This window comes from Ornithorhynchus anatinus, chromosome 3 (assembly GCF_004115215.2).
Source record: "Ornithorhynchus anatinus isolate Pmale09 chromosome 3, mOrnAna1.pri.v4, whole genome shotgun sequence".
In the NCBI taxonomy this organism is placed as follows: Eukaryota; Metazoa; Chordata; class Mammalia; order Monotremata; family Ornithorhynchidae; genus Ornithorhynchus; species Ornithorhynchus anatinus.
In genome coordinates this window covers 130710813-130727254 of record NC_041730.1, presented here as the reverse complement: position 1 = coordinate 130727254, position 16442 = coordinate 130710813, and positions in this window count along the sequence as shown.

The window sequence follows — 16442 nt, the reverse complement described above, 5'->3', positions numbered from 1 at the left end:
ATGAGATGAAGACTGCAAGCAACCTCTTTTCGCGTGCAAATCGATGGACATGTTGGGTTACTGAGTTCATTCATTCATTCAGTCGTATTTATTGGGCACTTACTGTGTGCAAAACACTATGGTAAGTGGTTGAGAGAGTACAATATAATGATAAACAGGCACACTCCCTGCCCACGATGAGCTTTCAGTCTAGAGTGGGAGACAGACCTAATTATAAATAAATACATTACAGATATCTATATGAGTACTGTGGGGTGGGAGGGCAGATGAATAAAGGGAGCAAATCAGAGTGACACACAAGGGAGCGGGAGAAGAGGAAAGGAGGTTTTAATCAGGAAAGTCTTCTTGGAGAAGATGTGCCTTCAATAAGGCTTTGAAGGGGAGGGAGAGTAATTGAGTCTGTTGTTCCTTGTGATCACAGTCCTTTGCTACCTTTCCCTCTGTCAACCCCCATCTAATAATAATAAAAAGAATAATAATAATGGTTTTTATTAAGCACTTACTATGTGCCAAGCACTGTTCTAAGCGCTGAGGTAGATACAAGGTAATAAGGTTGTCCCACATGGGGCTCACAGTCTTCATTTTACTGACGAGGTAACTGAGGCACAGAGAAGTTCAGTGACTTGCCCAAAGCCACACAGGTGCCAAGTAGGAGAGCTGTAAGACTGTAAGACTTTCTGTGTGGGGCTGGGAGGCTGTTTAACCTTTTATTTAGCGGCCTACCCCAGCACTTAGGCTCAGTTCATTCATTTGTTCAGTGCTATTTATTGGGCACTTATCGTGCGCAGAGCACTCTACTAAGTGCTTGGGAGAGTGTAATCTAACAATAAAAGAGACATAATTCATTCATTCAGTAGTATTTATTGAGCGCTTACCATGTGCAGAGCACTGTACTAAGCACTTGGAATGGACCGTTCGGCAACAGATAGAGGCAATCCCTGCCCACTGACGGGTTTACAGTCTAATCACAATCCCTGCCCACAGCGAGCTCACTGCTTGGCACATGAGAAGCGCTAAATAGATAGCATAACTAATGAGAAAGGGAAGATGAAAATTTTCAGAGGGGCCCCACCCAGACCGAAGCCTCTGACCCAACTCGACACATGGACAACCATAATTGTTTGGGATGTGAGTCTTTTTATCTTGTTGCACCATCTGGATTAAAGGCGGAATAAAGGCCTTCTGCTTTAGGGTTGTTTTTGGAAGACAGCCACAATTTACACACACTGGGCTCCTTGCCAAGGTAATAATCTTTTTTTTTTTTTTTTAATTGACCCCAATAGAGAGAGCAGCTTTTGGCCACCAACACTGCTGGATCTTAACTGGAAATACCTAGTAAAGTCTGGTTCTTCAGTAATGCATTCTTTCAGAACATTTCTTCCTAGGCTAGCCAGAAAAGATGCCTGGCTCTGTTTTCTTAATAAGCAAACCGAATCATAAATAACGGTCCTAGGATAAACACCAAGGTCAGGTGTCCTGAATATCTTTATTCTCACAATATGAAAAGAAAACTGTCTAGGGAACACTGTCCAAGACAAAGACCTCTTCATCTCGCACACAGATGCTAGTCTCCCTTCTTCATTATTCCTTCTAGAGAAGGGACGGAACCATAACAGAGAGGTCAGCTCATCAGAGGTCTCCAGTTGAAAACTGTTTCACTAAAAAGTCATAAAAAATTGCAACCAGTGTACCCGCTACCTAAAATTCACCACAAACAACTGGTTTAAGTGGCTCCTTGCATCAAGTTTACAGATTGAAGAAATACTGTTTTTTACTGATCTAAAAGAGAATCATTTTCTAGTGTCGATCCTCTTGATTTGACCTTCAAAGTGAGTCGCCAAAATCCTGCCCTAGTAAAAGTAATTAGTGTTTATTTCAGAGTTTAAGAAAGGACAACCAAACACGATAAGTGCCTCTTAAAAACAAAAAGTACTGATTTGGATTAAATGAAATGGTTCCCAAATGGGAAACATATCAGTTCTATCACCAAAGAATGTGTAGAGGCAGATTTAGGGAGATTTAACCTCCGGAGAACTGCAGTCTCAGGGGCTGGAGGTCCTTTTATGCCAACCCAGGAAGGCCTTTGTTAATAATAGTAACTGTGGTATTCGCTGTGTTCATTATGTGCCAAGCTCTGTGCTAAACATTAAGGTATATACAAGGTAATGAGATCAGACATAGTCCCTGACCCACAAAAGGCTCACTGTGATTTTTTAAAGTACAACGATTACAGAGGGATCTTCCAAAAATTCCAGGCCAAACTTTGGTTCATGTTGTATTGTCATTTTTATGTCTATCTACCCCTTCCACATCCAGGTCTTTTATTAGTAATAATAACAATAATTATGGTATTTAAGCACTTATTGTGTCTCAGACACTGTGCAAAGTGCTGGGGTGGATATGAGCAAATCGGGTTGGATACAGTCCCGCATAGAGCTCACAGTCTTCATCCCCATTTTACAGATGAGGTAACTGAGGTACAGGAGAAGTGAAGTGACTTGCCTAAGGCCACTCAGCAGACAAATGAAGTAGCTGGGATTAGAACTCACGACCTTCTGACTCCCAGGCCCGTGCTCTATCCACTACCCCACACTGCTTCTCGTAAACTACATAGATCGTGAACAGACAGTTTTGCCCCTTGCTTAGGAAAACAGTTCTGTCAACTGAGGAGAAGATCAACAGCAGCTTTCTTCATCAGTGTAATGGAAACTGAGCTTAAATGGTAGTTCTTCAATTCTTCAAAATTAGTAGTAGAACGGGCCTTTGCTTCAAGAGTAGTGATGCTGGTAGTGGGTCTGTAACCATGAGCATGAATATCCCTTAGAAAGAAAAAAATTCAATCTCTCGGTAGTATTTATTGAGCATCTACTGTGTGTGTGTGTGTGTGTGTGTATGAGTCGGTATTTGTTAAGCGGTTACTATGTGCAGAACACCGTTCTAAGCGCTGGGGTAGATACAGGGTAATCAGTTGTCCCGTGTGAGGCTCACGGTTAATCCCCATTTTACAGATGAGGGAACTGAGGCCCAGAGAAGTTAAGTGACTTGCCCACAGTCACACCGCTGACAGGTGGCAGAGCTGGGAGTCGAACCCGTGACCTCTGACTCCGAAGCCCAGGCTCTTTCCACTGAGCCACGCTGTATGAGTGTGCAAAACACTGTCCTAGGTGCTTGAGAGAACATAGTAGAGGAAGAAGACATCATTCCTGCCTTCAAAAAGCTTACAGTCTATCACTAGTCCCCTGCACATTTGCAGTTTACATCCATGAAAATATAATTTGCATCTTCTGCGGCCATTTGCCATAAGGGGTGAGTGAACGTTAAGGTCCAGTTTTATACCGGACAGTCCAGTTCTTATCTGATCTGACCCTGCGTGATAACAGTGTGAAGGGGGAGAAATTGATCAAATGAAGTTCGGTATTTTTGTGTGCTCTCAGTGGTCATTCTGGTCAGTTTTGTTGATTAATCGTCGGTTGGAGGGACAGCGTGGCCTAGCAGAAAGAGCACAAGACTGGAAGTCAGAAGACCTGAGTTCTGATTCCGATTCTGCCGTTTGCTTTCTGTGTGACCTAGGGAAAGTCACTTACTCTCTACGGGTCATAATTTCCTCATCTGAAAAATGAGGATGATATAGAATGGCACCTGTGGGACACTACCTGACTCTGATCACGAGAAGCAATTAAATTTAGTAATGTTGGTATTTCTTAAGTGCTTACTATGTGCAGAGCACTATTCTAAGTGCTGGGGTAGATGCAGGGTAATCAGGTCGTCCCACGTGAGGCTCACAGTGAATCCCCATTTACAGATGAGGTAACTGAGGCACAGAGAAGTGAAGTGCCTTGCCCACAGTCACACAGCTGACGAGTGGCAGAGCCGGGAGTCGAACCCATGACCTCTGACTCCGAAGCCCAGGCTCTTTCCACTGAGCCACTCCGCTTCCCCTATATTTCTTGTCTTTGTGAAAAGAGCGTGGGCTTGGGAGTCCGAGGACGTGGGTTCTAATCCAGGCTCCTCCATTTGACTGCTGTGTGACCTTGGACGTGCCACTTAACTTCTCTGTGCCTCAGTTCCCTCACGTGTAATATGGGGATTAAGACCGTGAGCCCCACGTGGGACAATCTGATTACCTTGTATCTACCCCAGTGCTTAGAATAATGATTGGTAAGTAGTAAGCGCTAAACAAACATTATTATTATTATTGTTATTGTTATCTCGTGGTCTTGTATCTATGCCAGTGCTTTGTACCAAGTAAGTGTTGAATATATGCCACGATTGTAATTGATATATTCATAGACTATGAGCTTCTGTGGGCAGGGACTGACACTCTTTATCGTTACATTGTACTTTCCCAAGTACGAAGTACAGTGTCCGGCACACAGTAAGCACTTAATAAATATGATTGAGTGAATGAATATAATAAAACTCTGATATGGATATAATATCTATTCTATCAAAATGATAGATAAAATGATAAAGTGATTAATATTGTTATATGTTATACTTGCATCATATGCTTGTTATTCATATAGATGCATGTTATCTATATTCTTGTGTAAGTTATGTATCATATAAGTATTTTATGTAATAATAACCACAAATAATACTTCTCCTAGAGAGTTCCTGTTTTCATTGTTACGGAGCTAGCATTACTGGTTTTTTCCTTATGATATTTGTTAAGCACTTACCATGTGCTAGGCACTGTACTAAACTTTGGGTAGATACAAGCTAATCAGATTGGACACGGTCCATGTCCCACACTCTGAATCCCCATTTTACAGATGAGGTAACTGAGGCCCAGAGAAGCTAAATGACTTGCCCAAAGTCACACAGCAGACCCGTGGCAGAGCTGGAATTAGAACCCCAGATCTTTGATCTTTTAACTCCCAGGCCCATGCTCTATCCACTAGGAAACACTGCTTCTCTATTTCTTGTGTGAATGTAAGTCTTTACTCTGCATCTAAGATACTTCAGGATTGTAATACTTTACATTTTTATGAGATGGGGGGGGGCGGGGGAAGGACTGAGATCATTAATCCTAGTTCAAATAAGAAGAAATTTGAGACAGAGATTAAAGGACACACAAAGTATTTCTGCTGAATCAGAAATGAGATCCAGGTTTTCTGTTCCCCGTTTCAGGTTGCTTTCCCTAGATAATGCCATGCCCTTTGACTCTTGTGGGTTAAAAATACCTCTGCTCCCTCCGGTATATATAAAGAGCAGTGAGCTATTGTGAAGGCACTCCTAGATATCCTAATCATTCGGAAGGAATTGCTGAGAAACTGGAAGGGAATGTGGTTTGGGGAGCGAAGAAGCAGATTTAGGTAGTGAAGTTGGAGTGATTCTGCCAACCACCAGCCCTTTGCCAAAGAGGGAGAGAGAGAACCTTTATTTATCTGAAAGTGGATCAACACTAGTAGAGATGGTATTCATTACGGGCTTACTGGCGTACACGGCACTCTAGGAAGTACTGGGAAAGAAATACCTGGGTGGCTCCTTTCTTTTCCAGGCCCATGAGAGAGCCTGATGACGTTCTATAGATACGGGAAGAAGTTGTCCAATTAAATTTTGCAGGACCTTTGTATCCTCTCATATTAGCGATGCGCCCTTAAAAGTGTGCAGTCAAGGACACTGCAACATGGAAACTGATGAGGCAGTCCAGAAATATTGGGTTAAAAATACTACAGAACTCAGAAGTCAGTGTTATCTCTGACTCTCACCTCCCCAAATCGGCACCCGGAAGTGATGATGATAATAATTTTGGTATTTGTTGAACGTTTACTATGTGTTAAGCACTATACTCCTATGACTAGTAATAATCACTGTGGTACTTGATCAGCAATTACTATGTGCCAAGCACTGTGTGCAGATATGGGGTAGCTACCAGGTGATGGGGTTAGACAAGGTCCCCATTCACACAAGGCTCACAGTCTAAAGGGGAGAGAGAATGGGTATTGAATCCCCATTTTACGGGGTAAGAAACTGAGGCACAGAGGAGTGAAGTGATTTACCCAGTGTCACAAAGCAGAGCATGGTAGTATTGGGGTTAGAATCCAGGCCTTTGCTCTTTTCACTAATAATAATAATAATAATGTTGCTATTTGTTAAGTGCTTACTATGTGCCGAGCACTGTTCTCAGCGCTGGGGTAGATACAGGGTAATTAGGTTGTCCCACGTGAGGCTCACAGTCTTCATCCCCATTTTAATAATAATAATAATGTTGGTATTTGTTAAGCGCTTACTATGTGCCGAGCACCGTTCTAAGCGCTGGGGTAGACACAGGGGAATCAGGTTGTCCCACGTGGGGCTCACAGTCTTCATCCCCATTTTACAGATGAGGGAACTGAGGCACAGAGAAGTGAAGTGACTTGCCCACAGTCACACAGCCGACAAGTGGCCGAGCTGGGATTCGAACTCAAGAGCCCTGACTCCAAAGCCCGTGCTCTTTCCACTGAGCCACGCTGCGGTAACTGAGGCACAGAGAAGTGAAGTGCCTTGCCCACAGTCACACAGCTGACAAGAGGCGGAGCCGGGATTAGAACCCCGACCTCTGATGCCCACGCCTGCTCTCTTTCCACTGAGTCACGCTGCTTCACTAGATCACACTGCATGGAAAGATTTGAGAGGGTTTGAAGAATTAGCCTCTCAGGGTCATTCATTCATTCAATCCTATTTATTGAGCGCTTACTGTGTGCAGAACACTGTACTAAGTGATTGGAAAGTACAATTTGGCAACAGATAGAGGCAATCCCTACCCAACAATGGGCTCACAGTCTAGAAGCGGGAGACAGACAACCAAACAAAACAAGTAGAGAGGAATCAATACCATCAAAATAGAAAAATAGAATTATAGATATAATCCTAAATAGGGGCAATGACAAAATTTGCTATTCCCTAAGAGTTATTCCTTAAACTATACTTGGCATTGGTCAAAACAGTCTGCTACTGACTCCTGAACCTCTGTTCTATTTTTCAGTCCTTTGTTTCTTCATTTTACATTTGCAGTTTCATTTCTGTGTGTGATTCCATTTTCAACCTTATATAAACCCTTAGCGTACAGAAAACAGTAGTAGGAAGAGCAGGATTAACAATATTAATACTGGTAGTAGTAATAGAAGTTTTAATAGCAGTAACGTGGCCTGGTGGAAAGAACGCAGGCCCGGGTGTCAGAGAACATGGGTTCTAATCGTAATAATCGTGGTATTTGTTAAGCGCTTACTATGTGCCAGGCTCTGTACTAAGCCCTGAGATCGATACAAGGTAATTGAGTTGAACACAGTCCCTGTCCTACATAGGACTCGCAGTCTTAATCCCCTTTTCACAGATGAGGTAACTGAGGCATAGAGAAGTGAAGTGACTTGTCCAAGTTCACACAGCAGACAAGTGGAGGAGCCGAGATTAGAACTCAAGTCTTTCGGACTCCCAGGCCTGTGCTCTCTTCACTAAGTCACGCTGCTTCCCACCATCCCAGTTTCATCCCTTCCCAGACTAAGCTCCACTTTTCCTCATCTCCCGCTCCCTTCTGCATCACCCTGACTTGCTCCCTTTGTTCTTCCCCCCTCCCAGCCCCACTTATGTATATATCTGTCATTTTATTTATTTATATTGATGCCTGTCTCCCCGAGTCTAGACTGTAAGCTCGCTGCGAGCAGGGAATGTCACTCTTTATTGTTATATTGTACTTCCCCAAGCACTTAATAGAGGACTCTGCATGTAGTAAGCGCTCAATAAATATGATTGAATGAACGACAGAATGACTGTACCCAGATTGATCAGCTTGTATCTACTATAGTAAGTGCTGAACAAAAACCATTAAAAGAAAAAATTAGGCCCCACTTTTTTTACTATTCATTCATTCAATCATATTTACGGAGCGCTTACTCTATGCAGAGCATTGTACTGAACGTTTGGGAGAGTATAATATAACAATAAAGAGATAATCCCTGCCCACAAGGAGCTCACAGTCTAGAGGGGGAAAGACAGATATCAGTACAAGTGAACAGATATCAATATAAATAAATAAAATGGCAGACATATATGTAAGTACTATAGCTCAGTGGAAAGAGCCCGGGCTTGGGAGTCAGAGGTCATGGGTTCGAATCCCAGCTCTGCCACTTGTCAGCTGTGTGACTGTGGGCAAATCACTTCACTTCTCTGTGCCTCAGTTACCTCATCTGGAAAATGGGGATTAACTGTGAGCCTCTCAAGGGACAACCCGATTACCCTGTATCTCCCCCAGTGCTTAGAACAGGGTTCTGCACATAGTAAGCGCTTAAAAAATACCAACATCATTATTACTATAGGGTGGAGGAGGGGGGAGAGCAAAGGGTGATGCAGACGGGAGTGGGAGATATGCAAACCAAGCTCCATTTTCCTATGGGAGCTGCTACTTTCTGGGGGCATTTGATCTTGAAATCCAGAAGTGGGAGAGTCTAACGATGGGCAGGAAAGAGGCACGTGGGTGTCTGATTACCTTGAGGCACAAGTACATTGTCTACATATCAAGGGCTCAAATTGTGCTGCTAAACTTAGTCTAGGGTTTTGCATGTGGAAAGACTCTGTAAAATGAATTGCTGGAAAGTTTCTGGTTTTTTTTTTTTTTTTTTTACTATTTCCTTTCTGTTTCTGCAAATCTCATCTTGAAGGGAGACAAAACACGGTAAACCTGCTCAGAGCGTGTTTTCGCCGTTTAAAGTAACAATATCCTGTTAGAGTATAAGATCCTTGAGGACAGGGAACATTTCCCTATTTTGTGTTGCTCTTTCCCAAATGCTTTCTACAGAGCATTGCACTCAGAAGATGTGCCTTCAATAAGGTTTTGAAGAGGGGGAGAGGAATTGTCCGGCAGATTTGAGGAGGGAGGGTGTTCCGGGCCAGAGGCAGGACGTGGACTAAGGGTCGGCGGGCGAGATGGGGGAGATGGAGGCACAGTGAGAAGGTTGGCATTAGAGGAGCGACGTGTGCGGACTGGGTTGTAGTAGGGGAGAAGGGAGGTGAGATAGGAGGGGGAAAGGTGATGGACTGCTTTATAGCCAATGGTGATGAGTTTTTGTTTGATACTGAGGTGGATGGGCAACCTCTGGGTTTTTTTGACATGTCCTGAATGTTTCTGTAGAAAAGTGACTGGGGCAGCGGAGTGAAGTATGGATTGGAGTGGGGAGACAGGAGGCTGGGAGGTCAGCAAGGAGGCTGATGCAAGTAATCCAGGTGGAATAGGATAAGTGAATGTATTAACACGGTAGCAGTTTGGATGGAGAGGAAAGGGCCGATTTTAATGAGGTTGTGAAGGTGGGACCGACAGGATTTACTGATGGATTGAATTTGTGGGTTAAATGAGAGGAGTCAGTAGCTACTCTATAAATACCATCTTAGAGAGTAAGATTCTCAACCTGCTCATTGTGGGCAGAGAACACGTCTACCGATTCTATTTCATTGTACTCCCCCAAACACTTAGTACAGTGCTCCACACATGGTAGGTGCTCAATAAATCCGATTGCTTGATTGAGTAATTCCTCCAGGAAGCATCCACCACTGGATCTTTCCTACACTATGGCGGTGGCTTGGCTTTAGGTGGCTTGTGGCCTCTAATGTGAAGAATATTTTACACCTTGGGCCCTCCTGGAGGGAGGAACCCCTCTCAGGGTCACACCTGGAGAGTTTCCAGTCTCGACTAAGGGAGAGACAGGTGAAGCAGAAGCATACCCATTCCATTCCTAGCTTGGGGAGTAGCTAGCAAGTGAAAGGAAGTTAGCTACAAGTCAAAACTCACCAGCAACGGCGTGGGAGAGAATCAAGGTTGGAGACTGAGCGGGAGGAAGCAATAGTAAACCACTTCTGTATTTTTACTCTCTGGATCCACTACCAGAACGACTGCAGAGGGAGGTGGGACGTTCTGGGAGAGCTGTATCCATGGCCTTACTATGGGTGGAAGACGATTCCACAACATTAGACAAGAAGAAGAGGGAAGAAACCTGCCCTTTGGTAGCTTATTTGAATGATCATGATGTTCGTTTATGTATTGAGAGTTATGTAATAACCCCGGAGTATTATTCCTCGGTCTTCAAAGTGCCCTCCACTACTCACTTGCTCAGGACCTCATCCCCTGGCCAAGTTTATCGTCTTTGTCCCTGATATATGGGTTTAAGCCAAGACTGGAATCGTTTCAAACAGATCACGGGCTGGATTGAGGCCTAAAGAGTTTGAGGAGTGGCAGTCCCCACTGCAAATCTCAGACTTCCATTTCTTGAACCGCATCCGTCAGTTGGGAATATCTGCTCTCCCATTTCAGAAAGGACAAGTCACCCAGAGATTTATCGTGACAGTCCACATTGCCTTGGTAGCTTTCTGTCACAATCCTGCACAATCTGTAATGATTTTTCCAGGCGGTCTCTCTGACTAAAGACCATGTCTGAACCCAGAGGAAATAGTGAAAAAACACCTCAATCATACTTATTATTTTCAAATACGCATTCTAAGATGGGGAAATCATATGTAGAATGACTTTATATTTTCAACAAACACACCTTGACCCCATTCATGTTTCTGAAAATAGGAGAATAAATCAATTAAGGCTTTTCTCCCTGCCAGGATTGATCAGTGCAGAAACTTCTAGCGTTGGGTGGTTCTTTCTACAAGTACATTGCTTTATTTACCAAAAGTTTTTTAAAAAAGCTAAAATTTTCCTCTGAGGCCTGAAAGAGAGCACCATATTATCCAGAGTTTTTAAAAATACAGCTCTTTCCTCGACCAATGTAAAAGAAACAAATCAATCGATCAGTCGTATTTATTGAGCACTTAGTATTGTTATTAATTATCATGGTACTCGTTAAGCACTTACTAAGTACCAAGCACCGTTCTAAGCACTGGGATAGATATGTTAATCGGATTGGATACAGTCCCTGTCCCACAGGGAGCTTACACTCTTAATAACCCCTTTACAGATGTGGGAACTGAGGCATAGAGAAGTGAAGTGATTTGCCCAAGGCCGCAAAGCAGACAAGTGTCAGAGCTGGAATTAGAACCCAGGCCCATGCTCTGTCCACTAAGCCACACTGCTTCTCTTACTATGTGCAGAGTATTGTACTAAGCACTTGGGAGAGTGCAATACAACCGAATTAGCAGACAGGTTCCCTGACACTAACGAGCTTACAGTCTAGAGGGGGAGACAGACAATAATATGAAAAAAAATGAATAAAGAAGTAATTTATAATATCAAATTTAAAGATCTGTTCATAAGTGGTGTGGGGGTTAGGGATGGGGTAAATATCAAGTGTCCATAATGCCCCAATCATCTATCAGTAAGAAAGTTTTGGCTTTACTGATCATTTTTCATTCCTTCATTCATTCAATAGTATTTATTGAGCGCTTACTATGTGCAGAGCACTGTACTAAGCGCTTGGAATATACAAATCGGCAACAGATAGAGACAGTCCCTGCCCTTTGACGGGCTTACGGTCTAATCGGGGGAGACGGACGGACAAGAACAATAGCGATAAATAGAATCGAGGGGACGAACATCTCATTTAAACAATAGCAAATAAATAGAATCAAGGCGATGTACAATTTTTGCTCTTCTTCTAGCTTCACAGATGCTGAGCAGAGTGAAAGAATCAAATATTTCCTTTTCATTTTGAGGCTGGAGTGTTGGAAAGAGCCTCTGAACCTCCTACTGTCTGGTGTAGCCCCTCCTCGTAACTCCCCACCTCATCAACTCTCCATCCCTTTTCAAATCTCAACTAAAAACGTAATGTCTCCTTTACCTTCATCACTTCCTTTGTTATTATACCATACTTATCAGAGTAGTTTTACTCTTTAAAGCATATTGAAAAGCAATTCGTGTGAATGACAATGAGGATAATAAAGTTATATTGTAGAGTATTATTGATTCCCTGGGGAGTTATCGTAATAACTTTAATCCTGTAGTGCTCATCTGGTATTAATTTGGAAATCATAAAGTCTTTGGTAGGATTTCTGCTCTAATGCCACACAAACTCCGTTGGTATTTTGAACTGTTATAGCCACGTTTGCGATTTGGCTGGAGAGTACCTGAGAATGAAAGAGGCACTACGGAGGCAGTAACGTTTTAGCGTTGTTTTTCTTGAGGAGGAAATCAGCAAGATCCTCCTCTTGCTTGAAGTGCACCGCGGAACCTGCCTGGAAAGAAAAACAAACCTAATTTAATGCTTGTTGCCCTCATTAGTGGGAGAGAAGTACTTGACACCCGGGTTGTCAGTTTCGATGTTTACAAGTCAAGGCTGCAGCTGGGGGCTCCAGTGACCTTTCCAAACAAATCTTTCTAGTACCTACATCCAGGCTGCAGGCAATCCACCTGGTCCAGACATTTGTGCGAGGATACGTTTCCTCCCTTTGGAGAACAGAAAGGCTCTGGTTTTCTGCTTCCATTTGGAAAAAAAAAACCCCACAAATGATTGTGTGATAACTTGTACCCTTTAAGCACCCTCAGCTCCACAGATCTTGCGTATATATCCAGTGGCCTGTGGATAGAGCTCTGACGTGGGAGTCAGAAGGATCTGGGTTCTTATCCTGGCTCTACTACCTGTCTGCTGTGTGCCCTTGGGCAAGTCATTTGACTTTTCTGGGCCTCAGTTACCGCATGTGTAAACTGGGGATGAAGATTCCAAGCCCCATGTGGGGTAGGGACTGTGTTCAACCCGATTTGCTACCCCAGTACAGTGCCTGGTACGTAGTGAGTGCTTAACAAATACCATTATTATTATTATTATATCCATAATGTGTTTATTTAATAATAATAATGTTGGTATTTGTTAAGCGCTTACTCTGTGCAGACTACTGTTCTAAGCGCTGGGGTAGGTACAGGATAATGAGGTTGTCCCACATGAGGCTCACAGTCTTCATCCCCATTTTACAGATGAGGTAACTGAGGTACAGAGAAGTGAAGTGACTTGCCCACAGTCACACAGCTAAGTGGCAGAGAGTAGATTCGAACCCATGACCTCTGACTCCCAAGCCCGGGCTCTTTCCACTGAGCTACGCTGCTTCTCTGTTTATATTACTGTCCGTCTCCCCCTCTACACTGTAGGTTCCAGGTGGACGGGGAACTTGTCTACCAACTTTGCTTTATTATACTCTCCCCAGGGCTTAGCATAATAGTCTGCAAACAGTAAGTGCTCACCAAATTCCAGTGATCGATCGATTCACGGAAAACCTAGCAGCTTGATCCTTACTTCGCTGACGAACTCAGCTTTGTGGAAACCCGTGTCGAGAAGAAGATGAGGGGTGCGAGTGAGGTGGATTTTTTCAGTGGGCGACCCTAATGAACGTGGGTCCAAACGCACGCTCTTCCACGGCACCAAGATGAGAATCGAATAACCGGTCGGAAAACTGTCCCCGGAACGCAGTCATTCTCTTCTTGGCGATTATATCTGCTACAGGTCAGCGGGAAAAATGAAAATAATCTAAATGTAGTTTGCCGATTAGGGGCCACGATGTTCCCGGGCTTGCTCTCCAACTGATGCAAGGGGGATGAGCGACTGCCATTTTTTGAAGAAACTGAGGCATTGAGCCCATCTCACCTCCAGGCTGGGCTCCTGAAAACAGAGCAGGTCTTATCTCTCTGGGGCTGCCTCCGGCCCGACCTGGGAGAATGCCTGATTGATTGCTTTGGAATGGGGATCCCATCCCGGTGGTCTCAGCCACGGGGCTGCCTGGATTCTGCTCATTGCCCTGGGGGTCCCCAGGCCCGCAGGAGGGTGGTGGGGGAGAGGAAGAGTTGCAGATCAATACTGATGGCCTGTAAGCCCGTCACTGGGCAGGGACTGTCTATCTGTTGCCGATTTGTACATTCCAAGAGCTTAGTACAGTGCTCTGCACATAGTAAGCGCTCAATAAATACTATCCCACCGCCCACCCCGCACGCCCCGCTCCTCCGCCGCCCACCTCCTCACCGTCCCCCGTTCTCGCCCGTCCCGCCGTCGACCCCCGGGCCACGTCCTCCCGCGGTCCCGGAACGCCCTCCCCCCTCACCTCCGCCAAACTGATTCTCTTCCCCTCTTCAAAACCCTACTTAAAGCTCACCTCCTCCGAGAGGCCTTCCCGGACTGAGCTCCCCTTTTCCCTCTGCTCCCTCTTCCCCCTCCACTTCACCTCTCCACAGCTAAACCCTCTTCTCCCCCCTTTCCCCTCTGCTCCTCCCCCTCTCCCATCCCACCCCCTCAGCACCGTACTCATCCGCTCAACTGTATATATCTTCAGCACCCTATTTATTTTGTTAATGAGATGTACATCGCCTTGATTCTATATATTTGCTATTGTTTTAATGAGATGTCCATCCCCTTGATTCTATTTATTGCTATTGTTTTTGTCCGTCTCCCCCGATTAGACCGTAAGCCCGTCGAAGGGCAGGGACGGTCTCTATCTGCTACCGATTTATACATTCCAAGCGCTTAGTACAGTGTTATGCACATAGTAAGCGCTCAATAAAGACTATTGAATGAATGAATGAGTGAATGATGGCTGACAAAATGTCATCATCAACCATCATGGTTGTGGGCTAGCTTTCCGGTGAAGAATCAGTGGTGTAAGTATCTACTAATGACAATGGAAATAATCAAGTTTTCTAAAGCAGCATGATGTAGTGGCTAGAGCACGGGCCTGGGAGTCAGAAGGACCTGGTTCTAACTCCGGCTCTGCCACGCGTATGCTGTGTGACCTTGGGTATGTCACTTCACTTCTCTGGGTCTCAATTCCCATATCTGTAGCGTGGCTCAGTGACAAGAGCCCGGGCTTGGGAGTCACAGGTCACGGGTTCCACTCCCGACTCTGCCACTTGGCAGCTGTGTGATTGTGGGCAAGTCACTTCATGGCTCAGTGGAAAAGAGCCTGGGCTTCGGAGTCAGAGGTCATGAGTTCGACTCCCGGCTCTGCCACTTGTCAGCTGTGTGACTGTGGGCGAGTCACTTCACTTCTCTGTGCCTCAGCTACCTCATCTGTGAAATGGGGATGAAGACGGCGAACCTCACGTGGGACAACCCGATGACCCTGTATCTACCCCAGCGCTTAGAGCGGTGCTCGGCACGTAGTAAGCGCTTAACAAACACCAACATTATTACTTCACTTCTCTGTGCCTCAGTCACCTCATCTGTAAAATGGGTATTAAGACTGTAAGCCTCATGTGGGACAACCTGATTACCCTGCATCTACCCCAGCGCTCAGAACAGTGCTCTGCACATAGTAAGCACTTAACAAATACCAACACTAAATACCAGCACTATCCTCAACCACTTCCTCCTGTTAGTAATTTCCTTTACTGTGTCTGTGTCTGTCTGAGGGCAGAGATCATGTCTACTTCTTCTACTGAATGCTCCCAAGTTCTGAGTACAGTGCTCTTCTACACAGCGGGTGCTAAATAAATACCCCCCCCCCCAGACTGTAAGCCCGGTGTGGGCAGGGATTGTCTCTCTTTATTGCTGAATTGTACTTTCCCAAGTGCTCAGTACAGTGCTCTGCACCGAGTAAGCGCTTAACAAATGCGATTGAATGACTAAATTGATTGAATACTCTTAATTGATTGGTTGATTCATTCAGCCATATTTACTGAGTGCTCGGGAAAGTACAATACAACAATAAAGAGTAATAATAATAATGTTGGCATTTGCAAAGTGGTTACTACGTGCAGAACACTGTTCTAAGCGCTGGGGTAGATGCAGGGTCATCATTCATTCATTCAGTAGCATTTATTGAGCGCTTACTATATGCAGACCACTGTACTTAGCTCTTGGAATGTACAAATCGGTAACAGATAGAGACAGTCCCTGCCCTTTGACGGGCTTAAGTCATCAGGTTGTCCCACGTGAGGCTCACAGTTAATCCCCATTTTACAGATGAGGTAACCGAGGCACAGAGAAATTAAGTGACTTGCCCACAGTCACACAGCTGACAAGTGGCAGAGCCGGGATTCGAACCCATGATTGAGTAACAATCCCGGCCCACAACGAGCTCTCAGTCTGGAGTGGGGAAGGCAGACATCAATACAAATAAACCGACATCAATACAGTAATAAAATTACAGATACATACATAAGTGACTGATTGGTCATATATGGCATCATGACTAAAATAGTGATAACATTAGGGGTATTCTTTAAGTGCTTACTAAGTGTCAAACACTGTTCTAAGCACTAGGGTGGATACAAGTGAATCAAGTCGGACGTAGTCCCTGTCCTTCATGGGGCTCAGTGTCTAAACAGGAGGGAAAACAGGTATTGGCTTTCCATTTCACAGATGAGGAAACTGAGGCACAGAGAAGTTAAGTGACTTGCCCAAGGACACAAAACAGGAAAGGGGCAGAACTGGGATCACAACCCAGGGCTTCTGACTCCCAGGTCCGTGCTCTTTCCATTAGGCCACACTGATCCTCGCGTATGGTCCGAGCACTGTGCTGAACACTGGGCTCCATACAAGTTAATCGGG